At 33.9% G+C, this 17,730-nt stretch overlaps 1 long non-coding RNA gene across 1 annotated transcript; it reads left to right on the forward strand.

The window, feature by feature from the left end:
• Window positions 1-6,083: 6,083 nt before the first annotated feature.
• Window positions 6,084-17,320, forward strand: LOC128989957 (uncharacterized). The gene is made up of 3 exons (XR_008490473.1): window positions 6,084-6,430; window positions 8,183-8,297; window positions 14,883-17,320. It is a non-coding gene; the product is annotated as an uncharacterized LOC128989957 (long non-coding RNA).
• Window positions 17,321-17,730: the final 410 nt, after the last annotated feature.

Raw genomic sequence — 17,730 nt, forward strand, 5'->3', positions numbered from 1 at the left:
TGAAAATTTATAAAGATTTCAAACAAGATGAACCAGAAACAGTAAAAACGATATTAGAGACACTAGAGAAGTATTGCACGCCAAGGAGGAATGAAATCATGGATATTTATAAGTTTTTCAAAAGAAAGCAGCAACAAGATGAACCATTTAATAAATTCCATTCGGACCTAAACAATTTAGTCAAACCATGTAAATTTGAAGAACAAGAGGAAAAACTGTTGAGAGCTCAGATAATACTGGGATTAAGTTCAAAAAATGTCCAAGAAAAACTTTTGAGAGAAGATCTAAAATTGGAAAAGGTAATAGAAACCTGCAAAACGATGGAGTTAACTGAACAAAATATGAATGAAATCAATGAGAAGAAAGAAGTACTTCAAATTACAAATATTCATGATGAGAAGAAAGAAGTTCATCAAGTAACTAAAACCTTTGCTGGGACACGTAAGTTGGAGGAGGACCAAACAGGTAAAAGATGTTTTAAATGTTACAGATGTGGTGGTAGTCATGGAAAACAACAATGTCCAGCTTGGGGTAAAATCTGTAGTAAATGCAAAAAGTCAAATCATTTTGCAAGTATGTGTAGGACAAACTTAAATATTCTTTCTAATGAGAAATGTAACGAAGTAACTGATCAAAGTAGTAGTTCTTTTGTGCATAATTGCCAAGGCTATGAGATTAACACAGTTTGTGTAGTTGATTCCATTGGGAATCAAGAAAAAGCTTGGTATAAAAGTGTTAAAGTTGAAGGGTTCAATGTAAGAATGAAACTTGATACTGGGTCTGAAGTAGACATTGTCCCATATTCCTTTGTAAAACTAAATAAACTACAAAATAGGATGAAGAAAAACCTAAACAAACTAATTTCATTCGGGGGGTTTCAAATAAATCCAGTAGGACATAGATGCACAGATTGAGACAGAAAATAAAATGGATGTTGTAAAGTTAGTAGTGGTCAGTGGAGAATGTACTCCAATCCTAGGGCTGAAATCTTGTCTAAGTTTAAATTTAATAAAGAAGGTAGATACTGTTGCTAATGGTTTATCAGTAAAAGAAGATGAAGAAAAATTAAAAATTTATAACAATTATAAAGATGTTTTTGATGGTGTGGGTTGTTTCCCTGACATTTGTAAGATAAAATTAAAGGAAGATGCAGTACCACAAGTAAGTTCTGCTAGAAGAATACCATACAAAATTAAAGATAAATTTGAAAAGGCATTAAATTCGCTGGTTGACAATGAAATTATTAAGCAAGTTGAAGAGCCGGTTGAATGGGTCAATAATATTGTAGTACTAGAAAAGCCAAATGGATCTTTAAGAATCTGTATTGATCCTACACAACTTAATAAATATATCATAAGAGAGAGGTATGCAATTCCTTTGCTAGAGGACTTGGCTCCAAAATTAAGTAATAAGAAATACTTTACAATTTTAGATTTGAAAGACGGGTTTTATCATATAAAACTAGATGAAGAATCCAGTAAAATGTGTTCATTCAGCACAATCTTTGGAACTTACAGATTTTTGAGGGCACCTTTTGGCCTCTCTTGTGTACCTGAAATATTTCAAAGATTGGTACACAAATATTTCAAAGATATTAAAGGTCTTTCAATCTATTTTGATGATTTGTGCATTGCTACTGATACTAAAGAGGAAAATGATAAAATTATAAAGCAGGTAATGGAAAGAGCAAAACAGTATAATATTAGATTTAACTATAGTAAAATGCAATACTGTGTTAATAAGGTAAAGTATATTGGTGCTATATTCAGTGAACAAGGGATGCAACCGGATCCTTCAAAAGTTGAAGCAATAAAGAATTTTAAAACTCCTACATCTAAGGTAGAATTACAAAGATTTTTAGGTATGGTAAATTACATCAGAAATTTCGTCCCTAATTTGGCTTCAATAGCATCACCTCTTAGAGATTTACTAAAAAAGAATGTTCCTTGGCAATGGTATGAACATCATTCTAATGCTCTTGAAAAAATCAAACAATCACTCTGTAGTAATCAGGTCTTAGGGAATTTTGATCCATCTCTTCCTATTGAAATACAATGTGATGCTTCACAGGATTCTGTAGGGTGTTGTTGCATGCAAAATGGCAGGCCTGTTAGTTACTTTTCTAGAAGTCTGACCACAGCAGAAGTTAATTATGCTCAAATTGAAAAAGAATTATTAGCTATTTGTTTTTCGTGCAAGAAATACCACAACTATATATATGGAAATGAAAATGTAACAATTTTTACTGACCATTTACCTCTGTTGTCAATTTTTAATAAGCCATTGTTTAAAATTGTCAATAACAGAATAAGAAGGCTCAGACTTAAATTGATGATATACAGTTTTAAACTAAAATATTTGCCAGGAAAAAACATGCATATTGCAGATTTTTTATCTCGGAATGGTATTAAAGATGAGGTTGAATGGCATGAACCCTTAGATGGTATTGTGCACTGTATTGAATCTTCTGAAGTGAAGTTTAGTGATAGAAGACTTGAGGAATTTAAAGAGGAAACAAGAAATGATGATGTTTTAAACAAAGTTATACAATTTTGTAAAACCCAATGGCCAAAATCTGTTAATGATGGTGATCTAAAGACTTATTTCAATATGAGAAATGATGTAACTCATCAAGATGGATTACTCTATTTGAATGACAAACTTATAATACCAAGTAAACTGAGGAAATTTATGCTGTCACACCTGCATGAGACTCATCTGGGAACAACTAAAATATTGAAAACTGCCAATTTATTTTTTTACTGGCCAGGAATGTCATCAGACATAAGAAATACAGTATCTCAATGTTCTATATGTATGAAACACCAACGTTCAAAATTGAATGAACCTTTAAAAGTTCACAGTGTTCCTCAAATACCCTTCATCAAGATTGGAGCTGATATTGCTGAATATGCAGGTAAATACTATCTTGTAACTGTTGACTTTTATTCACGTTGGATTGATGTATTTAAGTTGAACAGTAAAAACAGTAATACAATAATTGGTAAATTCAAAGAGCTATTTAGTCGAAATGGGATCCCTATGTATTTGGTGGCTGATAATCAACCATTTAATAGCTATGAAATGAAACAGTTTTCTATAAATTGGAATTTTACAATAATCACATCAAGTCCTCACTATCCAAAAAGTAATGGACTAGCAGAAAAGGCTGTAGGAATTGTAAAGAAAATGTTACAGAAGAGTGCTGAAAGTAAACAGGATTTTGAACTCTTCTTATTAAATTATAGAAACTCACCTGTTGCAAACCTGGACTATTCACCTTCTCAGCTTTTAAACAGCAGACACATAAGATCAAAACTACCTATACCAAACAGTTATTTACAGCCTAAAACAGTTTCTTTTGAGGTACATGAAAGCATAAATGAAAGCAAAAGGTATCAAGAACAAATGTATAACAGATCAGCCTTGAAAAAAGAAGATGAATTCCAAGTTGGAGAAGAGGTTTTAGTACAGGATATTAAAACCAAATTTTGGAATCCTGGTGTGATTTTTAAAAAATTACCGGAACCTCGTTCTTATTTGGTAAAATTAGAAAGTAATGTTGTTTTAAGAAGAAACACACACCATATAAGAAAAATTAAATCTATGTTAAAAAAGAAGGACAGTCAAGACGGCTAAAAAAGGGAGATGTTTGTATATTACTTACTTAAAAGTCTTTGTTTAAAATAATTTGTTTAACATATGTTGTCAATAATAATTAAGCAATGATATTGATTGTAAACAGTTATAGAATAAAGAGAAACAACTTGAATGTTAAAAAATACTTTTTACTTTTTATCAAATTAAACAATTGTGTGTATTAAATTCCGTCCAAATATTCTATAAGATTCGATATCAAACGGTTTCTACAATTGGCAAAAAGTTAACATATTAAATTTATATCAAGGTTGCCAATTAATTGTTTTGTATTCAATGAGGATAGCATTTCGGAATTTAATTAATTTTCTTGATTGCAATTTGGTTTGCGTTCAAAAAGTAAACAGTTCTGGATCACGTATAATCTTACCATCATAAAATAAAATAGGCTAAATAGAAATAAATCGTACAGTAAAATATAAAAAAATCGTATGTATATCCGTTTGTCTGTCAGCATCTCGTATACACGTTACTAAACCATCCTTGCAATCGTAACGCACCTTTAGAGAGTAGTTGATCTCTGGCTACAAATGTTTACTTTTAAAATATTCAATTTTACTGCACATTTTTTGCTGAGAGTTGCTACGAAATTCCTTAAGGGCGTGATTTACCCCTGACGCGCAACCGAATGCAAGATTTCTGTTTTCACCTGCTACATTGAAGGAAGAATCAAAGTTAAGGTCTCATATTAAAGAGGATGAAACTTTCTATAGTTTTTTGTTTCTATATTTCAATTATTTTAAATACACACCTTATAAAATTGAGTTGCAGTACAAGAAAAAAGGGTCTTTTCAACTAGCCTTAACTTATTAAAAAAACGTTTTTTAAACATTTGAAAAACGCAGAACTATAGATTGGTCTTTGTACTACTATATGCCGTTTAGAGTGCGTAGCTATCGTTATTTGTTAATTCTAAAACAGTAATCTTGGAAACGTCTGCAAGCGCTTCTCGCAGCGCTGTCCAATGGTGAAACATAGCTACTGAAGCCCGAGCTGAGGTAAAGCGCACCCTTAAGTCTTTCTTAGTGCTATGACTATGAGCGTTCAAAACGGTTCAGAGTACAAGTAACTATATCAATGATTAAAACATAAAATCAATACTGTTATATCCTAATAATCACACTCAAGTCAACATCTTATAGCCACATCAAGTTTTTTTTTCAAACTGCATCTGTGCAACTGTCCCTAAAGAAAGGTCTTGGTCTGTAGATAAGCCATCAAAAGAGAAACGTGGTAAATTCCTTTGGGGCTCTGCCCCAGTGGCCTTTAAATTCCCATCCCATGTTATTCTTATGGAGGAAAAACGGGGTTTTGTCACAGCTAATTACAGAGAAAGGCTGGGCGTAGAAACTTGGTAGGGGTCTCTAAAGAGAGGTCTTAGTCTGTAGATGAGCCATCAAAAGAGAAACAAGGTAAATTCCCTCGGGGCTCCGCCCCAGAGGCCTTTAAAGTTCCCTCTTCAAATGTGTTTACATTACGACCATATACATTTACACTACTTTTGAATGAAACAGCTGTTAATATTTTAAATTGTGATTTACTAAATTAATGGTTTTTTCTGATTTTAAAATCGATTTTCTTCTGAATCGTGCCATGTTTTGCAATATAATGTTCTATTACCAAATCAGTAGAAAATCCTAATATCACAGTAACTTTAAAATTATTTCTTATGGAGTTAACTTATATCTATTGTATGGGTTGGTTTCTGCCTTTTTTATCACTTCTTGGAGATTACACGTAGACGATATTCTTTGGCGTATTGCATCTGTTTAAGTTATAATCACTCAATAGAACCCTATAGCAATGTAAGTTATCACTGATGTATTTCTGTTGGTTTGTACTAAATAACAATTAGTTTTTACTAAGTGAAAGATTTTAAAATACGATAGCAATATTTAAGCCAAATGAACTAAATTGCTAAAAGAAGCTTTTAGGCTAAATCATATTACTGGTTGTACAAGGAAGGACTTTGTCTGTTGCTCAACTTATTTACCCCGTAGAAGCCTGAAGAATTTCCCGTCCTCCCTCAACGACTCGCGGATCAGATCACATGTTTCAAGCGACCCTATTATCTACCTACCAGACCCCCGGGTCAGTTTGAATGCTCCAAAACTACCCTCTGACCGCGGATCAGTCTGTATGCAGCCGTATATACACTCGCCTTTGGCTCGCTGGGGGATCCGCCCCCAGGCACCCCCTAGCTGTTAGTCGTCATTAGTGGTAGGGTGAAGGGGCGTATATATATGTTACGTATCTTACGTTTATAACCGATGCAATAACAAAGGTTTACTTTTGTCTAAGCATGTTGGCCAACCTGAAATGAATTAGAGAACAACAAGAACACATGTTACACCCACACCAGCTGATTAATGTCTGCAAACTACTGTTGTGCTGTCAGTTCTGTGTTCTGTCACTGATGTCTGCTCTGCTGGCTTGGTTGGCTACTGCTGTGAGGCGAGAAGTATCAACAATCCGTTTCGTTCAGTTTTAGATTTCACAAAAAAAATTGGACTTAATCCGTAAATAAATGTATAGTTTTACTGTTTAAAGGATATATTATTTGTGCTTGATTGTTGTTGTGTTGTTGAATCGATGATACGATGGGCTTTATGTCATCATCATGTACGTCAATGTTAACAATAACACATCTCCTTTGTCTAAATCATGTTTATGCAGATTTTTGCGAATTTATGATTTGTCATCCATCTGAGCAGTACTGCTGTGGGGATAACAAATGTTGCAATTACTACAACTATAGCACATGGTACTTATGGTAAGAATACAAAATTTGTATTAAAATCCAATTGTTTTCTAAACTTTCCTTAAGGAACATTATGATTAGCCTATACAAACTTTTTACTGAAAATGCCTACTTATCAATTATCTCAGTTAAGGCCTACTCTTTTATCACTGCCTATAGTCGAGCACCTTAGGCTACCCTACTCGACCATAACATACAAAGTAAAGTAGCCTACCATATGAGGGCAGCAATAACCTAGCAGGAGCAATAACCTGATAGTTTGTATGTCCACACTTGTGCGCTTTTGTGTGCGCTAAGCGCATGCCTCTTTGAGCATGCCTTGATGCATCTTGATTCAAGTAACGCATGCGTCAAGGCATGCACGATTGTAGCGGAAGAAGCTCCACTTCATAGCGCACAGCTTAGCGCAAGGCGAACCACCAGCCTTTCATTTCTGTGTGTTTCAATTTGCTACTGCTTTACATTTTTTACAAGTAACTTAAAACGTGGTGTAATAGCTTGGAGCAACGTGAGTAACGAAGAAACCTTAGAATTCATAGAAATTACGATAGTGCTGCAATGTTAATGGAATTTGTAGGCCCTATTCTGTTTTGTAGCCTGCAAAATAAAACAAAATAAAAATATAACTAAATATTATCGCTCTCATATGTGTTTGTTGGACATAATGAATAAAATAAGGATCTATATATTTAATCTAGGCAAATACGAATTTTGTGATAATTGTGTTGAAGCTGCTATTCATTCGATCACCAAGTTTAAGTTAAAAAATTTAGAAATGACCAAGTTTAGATGAAAAAAAAAAACTTGATGAGGGACAAGGAAACAATTGAGACGTTTAGGAAAGTAGCTAGGGAAATAGAAGGGATCAAAGATACATAGGCCTACAGGCTTTTAAATTGAAAAAAAAAAACAATCATAAACAAAGAAAGAAAAGGATTGAAAACTTCCCCATGAGAGAGGAAAGGTTAGAGCCAACCACAATGATCCCTGTCGCTCAGGGCAGTAGGAGTAGGGCGTCGCGCTGTTAGGGTTTCGGACACATAATGTGTCTGGACGAGGAGTGAAAGTGGCCGAAGCCTAAGAAGAAAGAATATTTTCACGGGGAATTGGCTGGCAAATAAAACCCAGACTTAAGCCACATATGGTGGTGGGAACGAGGGGCTTTAATTTGTCCTATAGGTTATCGTCAATTAATCAAAAGTGAATCTTTTACTGACTTTCACAAAAAAAAAACTGCAAAAACAACTTTAAAGCGCATAATTTGATGCATGTTGAATTGAAAGTTGAAGTGTGTGTTGAAATTGAAAGCGCAAGAGTGTGGACATTGTTAATAGCCATCCCAATTGATTTAGAGTATTTCTGATCCAAGCCTAGCATTCTAAAATGGAAAACAAACTGTCAAATAGGCCTAGGTAAATTATTACAAACACAACACATCCATTCTAAAATTTTAATTTCAACCATTCTGTTCTGCTGGTTAATCAATGTTCTCTGATCTCCTTTGTCAACACATATTTTTCATTTAAGTTAATTGAACAAAGTTAAACTTTGTATGCCTTTTGCTTTTATGCTGCCTTGTTCACTTTAAAATGTAGCCTATCATTTCATTTTATAACTTTGGCTACAGTAACCTACATTAAGTTCAATTCTAAACTAAATCAACAAATTAACTTTCTTTTATTTATTTGTCATTGATAGCTAGCATCTAGGTACAGTCATCGAAAGACCAGCAACATTCAATAATAGTTTGAATTGAAATTCCAGGGGCATAGCTGCACTGATTGGGCTGTTGTTGGTGGCTTTGTACTATATCTCCCGTTTAAATTCCTGCAGGGATCGGGACCCAGAAAGTGATAAAGCTCCTATTGTCATCAGATAGGTATGTTGTCAGTTCGTAGTCTATATAAGCTATTTAATATGATACCTAAGCTACATAAAAAGATTGTTCTCGATAAGGTTAGCGAATTTCCCTATAGGGAAGTAGAGCTATTACTATAGGTGGCACGGTAAGACCTTGTCCTGGGACCGATTTACTTTTTCATTTTGATATCCCCAGAGACCTAAAACACCATTTGTTCAAATTTTTATATATGTGTGTGTATATATGTACCTTTTATATACGAATGTTCGCCTATTCGGTCTGATGATGAGTGTCCAATCGAAATCAATCACCACTTACAATTTTTTTTGTATATTTACCATCTTGTGAGTAACAGTATAAGCCTGAATATATGTTTTAAGTGAATATATGTTATATGACGTCTCTTTTATTTACTTTCCATAAAGAATTAGTTTAACGAGTACTTATAGGTTTGCTGCCACAGGAAGGGTAAAAGTGTTTTTTTTTTTGTTTTTTTTTGTAAAATGTTAATAGTTAAGTAAGAAATAAATGCATGTTCCAAATTTGATCAAAATATATTCATAAACAAGCGAACTACAATAGTTTTACTTATTCTCCATAAGAAAAACATGGGAATTTTAAATTTACAATTTTTTTTAAATTTCTCTATAACCATTAGGCACATAATAACACTTCAATATACTAGATTATTTGTTTTTTAAAGCTCTACAAAATGGTTTGGAAATAAATTGCTAAATTTTATGTTTTTTGGGTCAAAAATTAGAAAAACCGATTTTTACCCCATAAAACCCCCAATAAACCCCCGTTCCCATAGTCCTATCATGCTGGTTTGCGTCCTTGTTCGAATAATTTTAAGTTTACAAGTTTATACGAAATTTCATTAAATTGTATAATTTTTGCTCGAGTTATCGTGCTAACGGAGACATATATAACTCGTCAGGTATAGCATGACCGGTGGGGTGCGTTACTAGGCTACGTTACTAGCGCACCCCACCGGTCATGCTATACCTGACGAGTTGTATATCCTTCATATATCGATTTTTTCTTATATATTTATGAATTTGAACGGATGGTGTTTTTGGCCTCTAGGGACCTCAAAATGAAAAAGTAAATCGGTCCCGGGTCCAGGTCTTACCATGAGTACTACGGTAATAGCTTATTCCCTATATGGGAAATTTGCTAAAATATATAAATTTCAACTGGGCGTATCTTAACAAAAATATGAGTGTAAGAAATTAAGGTTTAGATAGAATTGGTTTTGTTTTAAAAATTTGCCTACCTATTACTGGTAGGATATGTTTTTTATTCAAACTTAAGCCATGTTACGGGCCAGAGACAGATGGTGTAATAGTTGCAAAAGGAAAGCTCATTTATTTAAAAGAAACTTTGTATGGCCTACATTGTCAGGATGTCTATCCAACCGAGAGAACTAAGAAACTGTACCTGAATTTTGATGTCCAGAAAAAAGTCTGGGAATAGTGCATATGTTTTGTATGGTAACAGGATATTAAAAGATTTTAATAATGACCAAATGCAATCAATTTGCGTTCAAGGTAAATGACCATAATGTTTCCGTGATCGCTTGAGAAAATATGACGTGGCAAACATTTTAGGATGATGTAAACAGTGTTGGGAAGTAGCGCGCTACAAGTAGCGACGCTACAGTAGCGCGCTACTTTTTTTGTAGCGTTAGCTGTAGCTACGCTACTTTTAAGATTTTGTAGCTTTAGCTGTAGCTAGCTACATTTTTAAAGTAGTTGTAGCGGAATTTTAGCTACTTTTCTCGCTACATTAACATTGTTTGAGATAGTGATTTTTATCATAACCTCAACCTTACGTGAAACAAACTCTTTCAAACTGAGATTTTCAAAAAAATTAGGCCTACTTTCTTGGCTTCATACAGCTGGTTGCAGCTGTTTCATTCCCTATTAAAACGTTGTGTGGACATGGAGGCCATTAAATGAGTGTTATCCACATTTTTTGCTCTCATTTCCTTAATTTAATACTCTATGATTACTGTCAGATAAAATAAAATCGCTAGATGCAGACGACGTTTAAACGTTACCGGTGACAAGAGAAGCTATTGAATTATTGCAAGTGATTGACAGGGAAATTAGTAATCAACTTAGTTTCTTTATAGTCTAGGCATATTAGGAAAGTTAGCAGAAAGTTTAGGTACAGTCCTAATCATCACTTTTCTTTATGTTTTTTGGGTCGCTGAACACGAATATGGGGTTCGCTGACAGATATTTTGCCCGGAACATTGGTTATTTTGTGAAAAACCTTAAAATTTGGGCACTTTTTTTGGTTTTCGGGCAAATCTCGGTAAGTATGGGTTTTTGAGAAAATCCTGCTTTGTTAAGTTAAAGATGACAAAATTTACTACAAGTTTCCTATATAATGTTTGTTTCTACGACGAACCGTTTCGCCACTAGAGCACACTAAAAAAGGCCAGAACTACAAAAAACTAAAAACATTGCTAAATGCTGCCGTTTTACATTACGTTTCCATGGAAACAACCCATGTTACGATAATTTTAACTATTTATGCATGATAACAAACTGAAACACACTTAAAAATACCCCCGCCGCAGCAAACCTGCAGACTAAGCGAATTTACATTTCCCTGATTGGATTTACACTAAAATGTCTCCTTAGAAATATCACATTTATTCCCTATTTAAATAAATGTTTAACGAGATTTGCTGCAACAGGGAGGGTAAAAAGGTGTTTTTTTTTTAAATGGAAATAATTTAGTATGAAATGAATGCATTTTCCAAATTTGATCAAAATATGTTCATAAACATAAACAAGCAAACTACAACAGTTTACTTAGTATCCATAAGAATAACATGGGCATTTTAAATTTTTTTGGAATTTTTTCCGTAACCATTAGGCGCATAACAACGCTTAAATATACTAAACTATTTGTTTGTTTAAGCTCTACAAAATGGTATGGAAAGAAATCACTAAATTTTAAGTTTATATGGTCAAAAATAGGAAAAACCAATTTTTACCCCATAAAACCCCCCATAAATCCCTGTTCCCATAGTCCGATCATGCTGGGCAAAACCAAACCCTAATCGTTTTACAAAGGTTTTACATTGGGTTTCCATGGAAACAACCCATGTTACGATAATTTGAACTATTTATTCATGATAATGAACTGAAACACACTTGATAAATCTATGCCAAGATGTATGACTGACTGCTGGAACATTTCCCGTTCCCACAAAACACCCATTTATTTTCTCAGCACAGAGATGTGTCTGGCCACAGGGTTGACTGCTATAGTGGTTGAGAAAAAAGGATGAAATACATTAAAAGAGTTGTAGATAACTTTTAACTTTGGTAAGGTCAAACTCAGACGAGCAGACCGTGTCCAGCCACTTGCCATAGTAAATAACGCGATGAAAGTAGAGAATTCTTACCCGTAAACCCCAACACATTGTTTCAACGTATCAGCAACGCTAAGAATTCTGATGAAGAACTAAAACACTTCTTGTCCTTCTGACAGAGAAAATTCCAAACTGTAAATTTAAAACGCCCATGTTATTCTTATGGAGACTAATAAACTGTTGTAGTTTGCTTGTTTATGAACATATTTTGATCAAATTTGGAAAATGCATTCATTTCATACTAAATTATTACATTTTACTAAAAACACCTTTTTACCCTCCCTGTTGCAGCAAACCTAAGTACTCGTTAAACTTTTATTTAAATAGGGAATAAATGTGATATTTCTAAGGAGACATTTTAGTGTAAATCCAATCAGGGAAATGGAAATTCGCTTAGTCTGCAGGTTTGCTGCTTCGGGGGTATTTTTAAGTGTGTTTCAGTTTGTTATCAAGAATAAATAGTTAAAATTATCGTAATATGGGTTGTTTCCATGGAAACGTAATGTAAAACGGCAGCATTTAGCAAGGTTTTTAATTTTTTGTAGTTCTGGCCTTTTTTAGTGTGCTCTAGTGGCGAAACGGTTCGTCGTAGAAACAAACATTATATAGGAAACTTGTAGTAAATTTTGTCATCTTTAACTTAACAAAGCAGGATTTTCTCAAAAACCCATACTTACCGAGATTTGCCCGAAAAACCAAAAAAAGTGCCCAAATTTTAAGGTTTTTCACAAAATAACCAATGTTCCGGGCAAAATATCTGTCAGCAAACCTCATATTCGTGTTCAGCGACCCAAAAAACATAAAGAAAAGTGATGATTAGGACTGTACCTAAACTTTCCGCTAACTGCCACTTATATTCCTAATATGCCTAGCCTATTATTACATTGATGGTGTTTCAACTTGGGTTTTAATTGAAACCAACAATACTTAAAATAATGAGAAAGCTGGTCCATCAACCTTTGTTTCAGCTGTTGATTGTGGTTTATCATCACAAGCCCTTCCTTGGTTAGATTACGAAGATGTTTTAAAGGTTTACTAAATTAACAAAGAGGAAATTTACCTGATGAGATTTAATATATGCCTAGGCTAGGCCTACATGATAATTGTAACGAAAAAATCTCCATATCCATGAAACTTACATTGAAAAAATAGCGTAGTTTGCTCCTGCTTACAGCTCTTGTATAGGACTATTCCTAGGCTAGCTATGGTTTAAGACGAATACCAAGTTCCAAGTTCAATTATTAGGAATAATATAATATCTGTTAGGTTTAGTCTTAGCAAGAACAAGCCTACTATAGCCAACTTGTTACATGGCCAAGTAGGCCTACATGTTATTTTTACTTTACAAATTTCAACATGTTTAAATTAAAAGCCGATTTCAGTATAGGTTGCTGAATACTGTTTTCTGTACCAACTAGGTTGAAGCACAATTTGCCCTAAGCATAATGACAATAAAGGACGATTTATTGGCATTGAAAAGTGTTACTCATAGAACAAGTAACTCATCACTATGGTTAAAAGTTGTAGCAATGTCGTTTTTAACATTAAAAGTAAAAGCAATAAACTCCAATTTCAGTAGGCAAGGCTCTGTAACACAAAAAAGTATGTTTAAATAATCGTTTTACAGTTTTATTGGTCTTAATTGTTGATATAAGACATCTATAAATGAATCTATAATAAAGAAATAAAATGAGCTTTTAAAATATAGTTTGGTTGTATGTCCTTTGAACTTAATGAAATTTACATTTAAGATGCTTAAAAATACAGTAATGCAATATTTAAAAATAAGTACTAAATATGATGGGGCACCCAACTATTTGGTTCTTTTGTTATAATGTTAGGTTTATAATGCCAACAAATTAAATACAATCTAGGAATAATTTGTTTTCCGAGTAATGTTAGATACAATACTGACATTTTTTTTTGTTCAATAAAAATGTAGTTGCAATTAATTTTACATTTACCTAACGTGCGTGGAATAAAAAGTAACGTCTTTGGAAAAGTAGCTAAAATTGTAGCTGTAGCTACTTTTCATTGTAGCTGTAGTTGTAGCTAGCTACTTTTTTGGAACTGTAGCTGTAGCTGTAGCTAAGCTACTTTTTTGGAAATGTAGCAGTAGTTGTAGCTAGCTACATTTTAAAAGTAGCTTCCCCAACACTGGATGTAAATATTAATTTGCTACTTTTCCATTGAACGTAGGCAATGGTACACTGCTATCCAGTAGCGTTTTAGGTGAAGGGGAGTATTGATTTGTACGAGGGTCGTACAAGGGTCGTTACTTGATAAGTCTTTATTAACACACCAGAAAGTAAAGAACGAAGGTGCATCCTACGCGGAACAGATGCCCCACTTCTGTAATTTTGTGCTTGTCTGCTTGCCCCTTCCTTTTTTTAACTGTGACATGAGTCTCTTTGCTGTGTGATCACGCTACGTGTTTTTACAGCGTTTTAAAATTACGTTTCTGTAGAGCACCAAACTCAAGTGTCTGTCTGAACTTTTTCCCTGACAGTAGGCCTTTTTTAATAGGACTGAGTCATTGTCCGCCATTTTAGTCCCTAAATTTAGTATGTCAATGTCTGAATCTGTATTACTAAGACTAACATTATACCGCTTTCATGCTAATAGACACAACATAGCCAATAGACACAACATGCACGTAAAAACATTTCAAATGTAACGATAGAACATTCAAAGCCTGCATCCCCCATGGACAAAGCTTCTAAATGCTTCGATTCTACTAGGACTTTTATAAAAGATAATGACAAACAGTGTAAATGTGATCATAACCAATTTAGTTTTCAAAGAGATGGCAGAAACCATGATCGGGGCAGAATCCAGAACCTTTGCCACGGTAGTATGGGCGATATTATCGGCTCCGGTAGTCATGGAAACATCGTCATTGTTTTTTACGATCACAACAAAACCTTTAACATATTCCACAGTCTTGTAGACATCTTCTTAGTCTCTTGTAGTCATGGAAAATATAATTGTCCTCCATGATTGCGGCGAGAGCGTGAATATTTTGATCGCGAAATCTTCCCAAATGCAAACATATTCTGCAATCGCAATAGTAAAAACTTGGCCATTTTTCTGTAAAATACCTCAAATTAGCTAAAAGTCCATTTATGTCAGTTAATAATGTTTTGTTTACTTAACTTCAACTGTGTGGTATTTTCTGAGCCTTATATTTTGTTTATTTGTTCCAGGAACCCCATCCCCAGGAGTTTTGAGTTTGGCAAATTAGAATCTGTAATCTGTCAATACAATTGTTGTAAATGTTTGTTATATGAATAGTATATTGTGTACTTAATAACTGCAAAAGCTCATACCAGCTTTAAAATAATATTCAGATCTTTCTATTGGTTTTCTATAATCTTCAATCATAGTTGGTGTATGAATTTATTAATTGAATTATTTTAAACCTATGAATTTGCTTTTGTTTATGACATATCTCTAGTTTGTAATGGGCTTGCAAATAAATTATTTATTTCATACTTATATTAAAATGTAAGCCCAATACATTTTTGGAGCCTAAAACCCTCTTTAAAATATTTACCCATTCTGCATTTAGGCGATTAATTAATTAGATAATTTTATTCTTAGATAACAAGATTCTACCTTACTTATCTCTTTATTTTTGAATTGACTTAGGATGCAACGTAGTAGTGTATTTATAGTCAATGATTATAGTTTGGCATGTTTACTCTATAACTTATACAATTGAAATAATGGCTTTACCTTAAAATTGATCAGTCCAAACTTTATTTTTCCATGAAATATTATATTCTGACAAAGACTTTAATCACAAAATGGTAAGTTTCTATGTACAATGATACCATTCATTCCAAGTTTATGTTAAACAATTATCTGTTGTTATTATTGTGGTTTAAGATTGACTGATGTATTAGCTTTATTCATATTTAAATAATCTATTAAAATTTGCATTAATACCTTTTAGCCTACTATATTTTAGTGACAACTAGGTATGTCACATCATATCAAACAACGTGCTATCTTACAGGGACATTTCCATTAAACAAATTATTGTGTTCTAATAACAACTGTTTTCCTCCAACTAACTAGGTACTTGTGAATAATATCAAGGCCCCACTAGAAAAACAGGCCATGCTCCAGGATCCATGACGTCACACTAGTGGATTCATTGATAGATTCAATGCCATATCCCATATGTTTTTGGTAAATGAGCTGGCTGTTGTCAGATTTTAATGGTAAGAGTTTAGTACAACTATCCACCACTGTGACGTAGTCAGTGGCGGACTTACCTACGGCGCCGCCTTGGGTTTCGCGAAAAAAAAAGGATTCAACGTATAAGCGAGATTAAATTTCCCGTTGTTGGGTTATACGTTCCCGCTTATTAATGCATTATTCCAAGAAAGACATAGTACAATATGAGTACATTATATTAAAGTTGTATTTATATGTTTTAAGAAAAACATATATTTTGTGGTTGATTCAAGAATGAATATGAATAGCCTAAATTAATCGCTGAATGTATTGCCGTTCTTGATTTTAAATTTAGCATTCAAAACAGCGTACAATAATTTGATTTATAATAAACTGTGTTGTAACATCTTTATATGAGTTGTGTATACAATGTTACATTTAACTTCAACTTTAAAGGAATAGAGAGGCTCTTTATTTATTTTATTTTTAGGATCTTACTCAAAACACAATTTTATCCGATTATATTTAAAGATTCTATGCAGTTATTTGTTATACTGTTACACTTTATGCATTAAATAAATAAGTACAAGTATGGCTTTTTGGATATTATGACTGTCGGCCGGGCGCCCCTCAACGGCGGGCGCCACTAGGCATGTGCCTAGTGTGCCTTACGGTAACGGTAAGTCGGCCACTGGACGTAGTGTTGCGCTGCAGCATGGCCTGTTTTTCTAGTGACCCCTTAATAATATGACCAGCTGTTTTGTTTTTATCAAAATCCAGCTACACAACACCCAGGAATTCCTTATAAGTCATTTGATTTAATGGAAATGTACCTTAAAGATTGAAAAATCATAGACAACAGAATAAAATATAGACCGACAAAGGAAGGTTCCGCGATGTGCTGCTAGAGCGTGCTCAGTGTTCCGTCGATTTGCTGCCGTCGTCAACTCGCCATCTGCTACCAGCACTACCACCCTTGCAAACAAAATGCTACCAACGTATCAGATCCACTGTTCAATATGGGTAAAGTACAAAATCCCGTAACTTTAACAAAAAAGACCTTTTTTTAACAAAAATTCCCAGAAATTTTAAAAACACAGAAAAATAACAGAACAAATTCCAACTCCCCGGATTCCAGGGAATTCTCCAGAAGTTGGTAACACTGGCTCCAACTACCAAGTTGTCATGGCAACGCTTGCTAGCACTTGATGCTGCAGCAGAATGCGCTGAAACTACACGGCACTCCTAGCGGTGGACGCGAAAATATATGCTAACTGCAGCACTGCTGTCAGTCTATATTTCTTTAATTCTTTTGTCTATGGTAAAACACACTTAGGCTACTTAACTTATCTCTAGAAGTACAAATGAGATTATCTACCTGTATCCAACTACTCTGTATCCCGGTTATATTGTAGACTCTAGTTTGTTGTTAACTGTTAGTGAAAATGTTGTAAACCTAGTGCCTTGTAAATGTCCATGTTCCTTAACATAGCCAAACATAGGTTTCATTACTCACTAGTTTTCATATTAGACACAGATTTAAGGTTCATTTTCAATATTTAGACTAGTAGGAAAGTTTTTTATAATTGACTTTTTTAGTGGCGTTTCACAATTATTTTAGATTTATATTGGGTGATTGTAGAAAAAAATTGAATATTTGTTTATGTGAAGGTATGTAGGGGCGCGTCTCAGAAGGTCCCTACTTACTAGTAACATCTGAACAATCCCATTGTAATAGCATTGTAGTAACCATCTGAAGATTTCAGACAACAATCTTGCCAAATCTCCGTCAGCCTGGGCTAATTTTTGACCCCTCCTCATCTAATTCAGGCCTGCCTCTCCATCACTTTTGTGATCAGTTTCTTAAGA

This window comes from Macrosteles quadrilineatus, unplaced genomic scaffold (genome assembly GCF_028750875.1).
Source record: "Macrosteles quadrilineatus isolate MER2022 unplaced genomic scaffold, UCM_ALF_1.0 Scaffold_3__2_contigs__length_128488019, whole genome shotgun sequence".
NCBI classification, from domain to species: domain Eukaryota; kingdom Metazoa; phylum Arthropoda; class Insecta; order Hemiptera; family Cicadellidae; genus Macrosteles; species Macrosteles quadrilineatus.